The 8,883-nt window shown below is 35.0% G+C and overlaps 1 pseudogene; it reads right to left on the reverse strand.

Annotated features, from left to right (window-relative positions):
* Positions 1–405: 405 nt before the first annotated feature.
* On the reverse strand, positions 406–806 carry LOC124077869 (prothymosin alpha-like; annotated as a pseudogene).
* Between the last annotated feature and the right edge of the window lie 8,077 nt (positions 807–8,883).

The following is an 8,883-nucleotide window of genomic DNA, read 5'->3' on the forward strand; positions in this document are numbered from 1 at the left end:
ATGCTCGGAATACGGATTTTTTTTATTGTTGTTGTTTTTGGTTTTTTTACAAGGTTATTTTTTTTTTTCTCCTTTGAGATTATAATGAACATGGTCACACCACAAGTAAAGTCAGAAGTAGGACAGAGAACGCTCCAAAGGTTGGTTTGGTCATCGGAGATCATTAAAAATGGCTGACCCCTAACAATATGTACAAAAATATAAAATGTAAATAAAAATACAAACAAATTTACCTTTTTCAAATTACTTTTAAGAAAAAAAAAAAAAAAGCAGGGCCTTGGAAGTTTTGGTTCTTTTTTCCTCCCCTGTTGCAAATTCACGTTGTGGTTTTGGTTGGGTGGTGAAGACCCAGCATCATCTGCGGGTGGGTGGCACTGCACGTGGTGGGCGGAGGACCCACCTCTCTACTCGAAGGTGATCACGCTTAGATTCTGAGATGGGAAGTGGAGGGTGAATAGCTCACGGTGGCCTTTTATTTTTAGTTTAGCTTTTCCTTTTTTGCTGTCTAGTCATCCTCCTTGGTCTTCTGCTTCTTGGTATCAACATCATCATCCTCGTCATCTTCAGCTGCCCATTTGCCCTTAGCTGCCTCAGCCTCCTCATCTTCATCTCCATCCTCTTCCTCACATCACCTTCCTCCTCCTCTTCCTCACCACCCTCTTCCTCTCCTTCATCTACCTCTTTGCCAGCTCCCCATTTTCCTCATTAGCATTCCCATTAGGAGGGGCGTCTCTTCCATTCTCTGCCTCCTCCACAACTTCCGTCTTCCCCTTTAAGTCCTTGGTGTCCACGGCGGCGTCTGACATGGTGGGGCATGCCGGTGATCCCGATGCAGTGGGTTAAAAAGGAAACTGGAGTTCAGGGACTCTGGCGATAAAGCTGCCAGAGTCCACAGCGGAGGAGGAGGCGGGCGGCGAAGGTGGTTGCAGTGAGTGGGGAGCTGGACCCAGGAACAATGCAAAGATGGCTTTTCAGAGCATCCAGTGGGGGCTGAAGGGAGTCTTTTGACAAATTTCGCCTAATGGTATATAATCTTCAGTGATACAGAAGAGAGATCTTTCTCTGAAAATTCTCAAGAATATGTATAAGAATGACATCAAAGTCTGATAATTGGTCTGTGCTCAAGTGATAAGCATCTAGTAAAGGTATCTGTTCAGCCACAAAAAGATTGTCTTATTACTACATCAGACCTGTGTAATCCCAGATGACTATATTTGGACAATGATAATCCATTAGCCTGGCCACATTAATGAGAATAAATAGAACATTTACCCAGTCTGGCCCAAAATGCCCTTATTAAATTGGAAAAATAACATTTATCTCAGTTTTAAAATGAAGGAAATATAAACTCCAAGAACTGTCATAAACCTTACTTTATTATTTGTGGATTAATAACCAGAACATTTTGGCCCATAAGGGTACTGAAAAATATTATTCTAGTTATGGAAGTGAAGCTGATGAAGAGAAAATTGCTTGCACACCCTATGACTATTCAAACTTGTGCTCAAATATATTTCTAAAGATCAATGTGATGTTTCACAAGATATCCCGTATCCTGATGGGACTTAAAAATATAGGAATACTGTGGCTGATGATACAATGTATGTATGTACAGGGATATATTACCATAGAGATGATGCCATAACACTAATAAAGGAAGTTAAGGTGCATAGATGGAAATCAAATATTAATTATGCCCAAGAGTAGGAAGGACTTCAGTTATGTGCTGGAGTTACCTAGAGGGCTCCAGAAAGCACAGGCGGGAGAATCTAGTAGGAAGGAAGGAAGGAAGGAAGGGAGGGAGGGAGGGAGGAAAGAAGGAAGGAAGAGTTTCATCTGGGAAAGTTCTCAGGGAAGCGTTGGGGTTAGGTGCTGGATTAGAATAATGAAGAGAGAAGTCAGATTTTGTGACATAGTGAATGGCTAGATGATGGCAGTCTAGTAAGACATATATTGCCAACTGGTCTTCATAGCATGTGGAAAATTCTGATGTGAGGGTTTGACCACACCAGCACAGACAACGATGTGTTAGAGGGGAGTAAGCAAATCTTTGTTCAGAGCACAGGACCAAGCAAAACACATCACAGCTTAAATGAAGATTGTGCCATTCAGTAGCTGCACATCTTTGGGAAAGCTACTTACATTTTCTTATCTACAATTATAAACCTGTGAAATGAAGAAAATGATAAAAAAAAAATGCTTTCCTTAGGTGTATGTGAGAGAGGTCAAGATGTACAGGATGCAAGCAACGGCAAGCTAAGAATCAAAACTAACAGATATATTTGTAAAAACACCTTCACTTTGTGATGTTTATAAAAATGGAAAGGCATTAAGAACTATAGTAAAAGTATTTTGAATATACACATTTTAAATGTTGTTTACAACATGTGCTATATACTGATAAATCCAAGTTGTGAGTCATATATCAAAGTTTTGTTGAAAATATAACTGGTGTTGTTATAGAATCTTTAAAGAGAAATACACTCAGGATGCTTTTGCCAAAGATTAATTGTAAAGAAAATCAGTATCTACTACCATAATTATTTATTCATACACTTCAATTGTTAAGAAGCAACAAAAAATTATCTTTATTTGAAGTGGCAATCAATTTATCATTCAAACAACAGAACTTAAAAATAACAAATGTTCTAAAAACAATTAGCAGGTACTAATTTGCCTATTCAGGGATAAATGGGAATGTTTAGGCAAATAGTTATCCTATCTACAGAATCTTAAATGTCTGCTCATAATTACTTAATGGAGACAAGGAAAAGAAAATGAGTGCAACTCTGAATTTGGGCTTCAAGAAGTTTCAGTATCACCCCCATTCTCTAGTACATTCCACTTTCATTAAAAAAATTATAGGCCGGGGCTGGGGATGTAGCTCAAGCGGTAACGTGCTCACCTGGCATGTGCGGGGCACTGGGTTCAATCCTCAGCACCACCTAAAAATAAAATAAAGATGTTGTGTCCACCAAAAACTGAAAAATAATATTCTCTCTCTCTCTCTCTCTCTCTCTCTCTCTCTCTCTCTTTTTTAAAACAAAAATTATAGGCCTTGATTATCACTTCACAAGCAGAACAAATATTTTATTTTTAAAGTAAATGGAAGGCCAAGGGAAGAGGAGAGGATTTTGTGTGAAGACAGCAACTTCAGGACTTCTTCTCTAATTTTAAGCCTAGCCCTTCTACATCTCTCAAGATAAGCAACTTCTTCCTCCAGCAGTTCAGTACACTAGACCTACACTGTGTGTGAAAAGCCTCATTCTTGCTGGAATCTAACAAGAACAAGTGCAGGCATCCTCCACTCTTTCTATTATGAATGAAAATAAAATATTAAAGCCCCAGAATATAAAAAAGGAACTAATAACTGGTTAGTTGTGCCTTCAGATACCAAATTTCCTTAGTGCTCCAGGTCTCCTGGTGTCCTGTTATATTGGAGTGGTGGCTGTCTCTCCTCTTTGGCACTACCGAGAGGAAGGCATGAAGACTAACTAGGAGAGCCCACCTGGTATCAGGATAGGCAATAGTAACATCCATATTAGTACAGTTAACAGTAGATCACTGTCCTCTGTGGGTGCAAGCTACTACAAAACACAGTGTAAGATACCCAAACCAGGACCTAATTTCTAAGCAGTAGGCTAACTAAAATAATACATTTAATAATAAATAAATATGAATCAAAAATTTTCTCCAGTTTGCAGCTGTAGTTTAAAGGAATCACAATGATTCCTTCCCTGTAGCTCCCCAACCTAGATTTAAAAACAATGGAGGTTACAAAGGAGTGTAAATGGGGATCAAACTATCACTAAGATGATATCAGAAGTCAAAATTTAGTTGTACACCATTCTACTGCTGAACTCCCATATTAGAACAACTTTCCTGAACACACATAGACAACACAGGTCAATGACTAGATTCTGCCTGTGAAGGTCTGTCTCTTAAAACTTGTGGTTAACCAAAGTATAAAAACTCCCCAAAGAAAAGAGGGTTTTTTTTAGGGAGAGCTGAATTATGCATGCCCAGTTATTTCCATTATTCAACAGTCAGGTACTCATTTCACCTGTATAATGAAAGAATAATAGATGGGGCAGTGGGTTAAGAATGCTTAGGGAAAATTCATCATAAAAATGTAGAACATACATTCTCCCAGCCTCCCACTGCTGCTCCTACCCTAACATTTTGCAATTAGCAACCTAGAAATTGAAGCAATAAAATGTTCCATTCATAAAAGCCTAAAATAAGAAAGAATAAATTTAATAATAAATTCACAGTACTTGTAAGCTCTAATGAAAGATAAATAGTTAATTTGAAAAAATTATAGAACGTGATAATTGGAATCAAATGTAAGTTTCTACTGCATCATAAAAAGTTCCACTGTAACAGTTTAAAATATTCATTTGATATCTCACAGTCTCCCTGGTAGTCCTTCTTGCCTCCTACTCTGGTTCATGACAGTTTTCTGATTTCTGAGTAGGTAAGGGTCCAGAGAGACTTCACTTTGCTTTTACGCCATAGGACATTGAACTCTGGTCAGGGATTACAGCCTTGCAGTGCATATATATTCAGAACCAAATCTTTCCAGAAGATTTCTCCAGTAAGATCAAGTCAGAAAACTGAGAATAAAAGCCCAGTTTTGGTCAAACCATTAAAGAGGATATTAACATCAATTATATCTGTAGCGCAGTAATACTGATATAAAGCATCCACATACTGAATATCTTTCATCAGGACCCCAGCAGATAGTAGAAGAAGGAACAATTGGTAACATCTCTGGTTGCTTCTACAATTAAAAGATCCAATGATTAGTTTTAAAATATATTTCCTATTCCTCAGTAAAGGAGAAACGAACATAATTAGGTTGAACCATGAAGGTGAGATAGAAACAAATGAAATATACCTTCTGATAATTTGTTATCTCACTTAAACCATCACAAAAAAGTACACTTTGACCATTCTGTATGCCACAAATCATAAGATATTTTTATTAAGACTTGGATTTGTACAATTTAAATTTGAAATAGATTTATTCCAAATCTTCTTTTTAAAATGTTGTGTTATATAAATTATTGGAGACTTAGAAACTCTATTTTAAATAAGCCTTTTATTATAAAACCTTAGATTTATCAAACAGTTGTGCAAATAGGATAGCTTCCATATAAGCTTCACCTAGTTGTCCCTATTGATAACTTTTATGCTATATACTATATTTGTCACAACTAATCAATCAGTACCAATAGATTATTAACTAAAGCCTGAACACTATTCAGATCTTCCAAATGACTTCTAAAATGTATGCTACATAGTTTATTTTGACAAATATATAGTGGTCACTACCCATCATTAAATTATCACCCAAAAGGGTTTAACTACCTGAATAATCTTCTGTACCTTTTCTAAAAGTCAAATAAATGGTATCAAATCAGCCTTTTCAGATTGATTTATGTATTTGTCAATATACAAACAAAATTCACATGTAATTTTGAGGCTTCACGGATGATTGTTTTTATTACTGAAAAGTAGTCATTTATTTTAATATCCCACATTGTTGATTCATCTATAGAAAGTCATTACTTAATTTTTCCAATTTTGGGTGATTACGAATATGGCTGCTATGGCCACAATAATTGTACACCAATAATCCCAGTTTCTCAGGAGGCTGAGGCAGGAGGGTGACAAGTTCAAAGCCAGCTTCTCAAAAAAAAAAAAATCACTTTAATAAAATGGACTGGGGATGTGGCTGAGCAGTTAAGCAACCCTGGGTTCAAGCCTCCATGCCAAAAAGAAAAAAAAAAGGAAGAATATGGTTTGCTAGAAGAAATTCCTGTGTAGGTTTTCATGTGAACATGTCTTCATACTACTGTATGTACACTGTATATATATGGAGGGTAATGATTGCAGTAAATTAGAGCAGGACTGTGTTCACCTATTGTTTTATATCCTTGTCATCAGCATTTATTCAAAGGTCTATTTTTGTATTTTAGCAGTTCTAATAAGTGTTTAATGATAAGATGTTTGTTACAAATTATGTTGAATATCTTTTAATATGTTCATTTTCCACCACCTGTGTATCTTCTTTGCTAATATCTGCTTAGGCCTTTTGTGCATTAAGACAATGAACTATATAATGATTTTTTGTATATTTTGGACACAAGTCTTTTAGTTGATATGTGATTTTCAATCATCTCTCTTAAGTGATTTCTCATTTAATTCTTTTAAGTGTTATTTAGGAAAGAAAGAATTTTAATTTTAATAAAATCCAACTTACAAATTAGTAATGTTTTCTTTCATGATTTGTGTTGTTATTATATGTATTATCTTTTTCACAAACCAAAAAAAAATCTTCTTGAATTTTTTTGATATCTTTATTTTATTTTTTTATTTTTATGTGGTGCTGAAGATTGAACCCAGGGCCTCACACGTGCTAGGCAAGTGCTCTACCATTGAGTCACAATCCCAGCCCCTCTTCTTTATATTATTTTAGAAGTTTTATAGTTTTGCATTTTATTAAGTCCATACTCTATAATGAGAATTTTACATAAGATGTGAAGTGTATGCCAATGTAATTTTTTTCATAAGGTTATTGAAGTATTCTAGCCTGGTTTCCTGAAGAAATGTTCATGGACACACTTACATGTATAACTACATAACACATATGAGTAGACACACACATATTTTCCTGCTTTGCTCTCTGAGGGCTTGTAAGTAATGAAACTCCACTAGTAAGAGTTTTCTGTGTGACTTTTTGGCAAAAATCAAATGACTACATTGTCCTGGATGTATTTCTGTGTTCTCCATTCTGCTCTGCTTATTTATTTATGTATAATTTCCTCAATAAAATGATATATTGATTAATGTAGCTTTATACTAAATTTTATAATAAAATAATTTCAGTCTTGAAACTTTCTTCTTCCCCTATATTATGTGACTATTCTAGATTCTTTTTTCTTTCCATAAATATTTCAGAGTCAGCTAACCAATATCCACAAAAGGATTTTTATTGGGATTGCTCTGAATCTGTGGATTGGTTTAAAAAGAGTTAATATTTTAAGAATGTCAAGTCATTTGATTCATAGACAAGGGATCTATCCATTTATGTAGTTATTGGATTTTTTAAAAGTCAATGTTTTGTAGTTTTTCATGTGTGTATTTCCAATGGACTTTGGTAGATTTATATGCAAGTAGTAATCATCAATAAGGTATTTTATTTATTCGCTTGTTGTGGTACTGGGGATTGAATCCAGTGGTAGTCTACACCTGAGATATATCACTAGACCCTCTTATTTTATTTGAGACCAAGTCTCATTAAGTTGCTGAGTCTTGCCTGGGACTTGCAAAACTCCTGCTTCAGCTTCTAAATCGCTGGGATTACAAGCATGTGTCACTGTCACCCTGCCTGGACTTAAAAAGAGGTTTTTGTTTGTTTGTTGTTTGTTTTAAAGGCAGTTTCTACCTCTGACATTTTCTTTGAAAATGATTGTTTATTATATCTTATCTGTTATGTCTAATCACCTGATAATATGTACAAACCACAATAATTTATTTTAAATATATGGTTCTTTTTAAGAAGCAGTTAGTTGATATATCACCATAGTTACTTTGTTCTGGAGAAAGCTGTTTATTGATATGCCCTTTTCTCTTAATAATGGTCGATTTTATTAACCCTAATGTTTAAGACACAGAAGATACTGAAGTTTTTAAAAAATAACAAAGTTTTCTTTTCATTATGCAATGTTTCTTCCCTTATAATGGCTTGTAAAACTGCAGCATTTCCCTTCCCTCTTTCACTTGCTATGTAAATTAAATAATAAGAATAATATAAACTTAAAGCTTAGCAAAGGGTCATATATTCTCTGGGGAAAGCTGAAAGCTTTTATTTTATTAAGTTTTCTTTTTTTTCATAGCTCTGCAATTCACAGAGGTGGAATGCAGCAATGCAGATGGAATTTAAGCAATGTGGGTGGGAGATGGTCAGTAGAAAGCAGTCAAAAGCCCTTCCACTTATCACTTAATGTGACTTTCTGTGGGTTTTATTTTTAGGCTCCAGGCTTCTTCCTAACACTTTTGTCCAAGTCTTCTTTGAGCTTCAAATCTGCTTTATGAACTTTCTACTCCATCTTTGTAACTCCTAATCTATTCTTATTTCCTTCATGAAAACTGCTGTTGAATGAAATTAAACTGTCCCTGAACCAGTAACTCTCACTATGATTTTACTTTTGATCTCCAGGTTGCATTGGACTGTTTCATTTCCTCAGCCTAGGTTGGATAGATAAATATAAAGTTATTTATTATGACAATGATGGCTGAAATTGAGTTCCAAAACCAAAACCATATCGTTTATTTCTGAAGACTGATGTCTCAAAAACCTGTTGTGAAAACTCTGAAATTTGTAAAAGCTCACAATTAATGAATGGATCTTTTCAGTATGATGGAAATTGAATGAGCCATGAGTCTAAAAATGACATCTTTCCTTATACCTCACAATTGGCATCAAAACCAAAATTCTAAATGTGTAAAGACTGCAGTCTGAGAATCTAAAAGCTTTGAGAAATTAATTTATAAGGAGTTAGGTGTTCCACAGTAAGAGTTAATTTGAAATTTGCCTTTAGCAAGTGTATGTACTAGTGACTAGGTCTCTGAAACTGTTTGCTGATTATAAGATATTAGGAATTCATACTTGTTTTTCCTAATACTGTCTTGTTACTGAAACAACACTCAGATGTCTATAGCTATTAATTTAATAAACTATTGGTCAACCACTAGTTTAATGAAAAACTTACAAAAATGTGGTAACTCCATGATTCCTATATGAGTATTTAGAATGGATGGAACACTATCAAAAATAAATCCGTTTTACAGGACTGTAATTGTGTGGTAAAGAAC

This window comes from Marmota monax, unplaced genomic scaffold, assembly GCF_021218885.2.
Source record: "Marmota monax isolate L192 unplaced genomic scaffold, Marmota_monax_Labrador192_F-V1.1 WCK01_AAM20220418_F8-fsc00027, whole genome shotgun sequence".
In the NCBI taxonomy this organism is placed as follows: Eukaryota; Metazoa; Chordata; class Mammalia; order Rodentia; family Sciuridae; genus Marmota; species Marmota monax.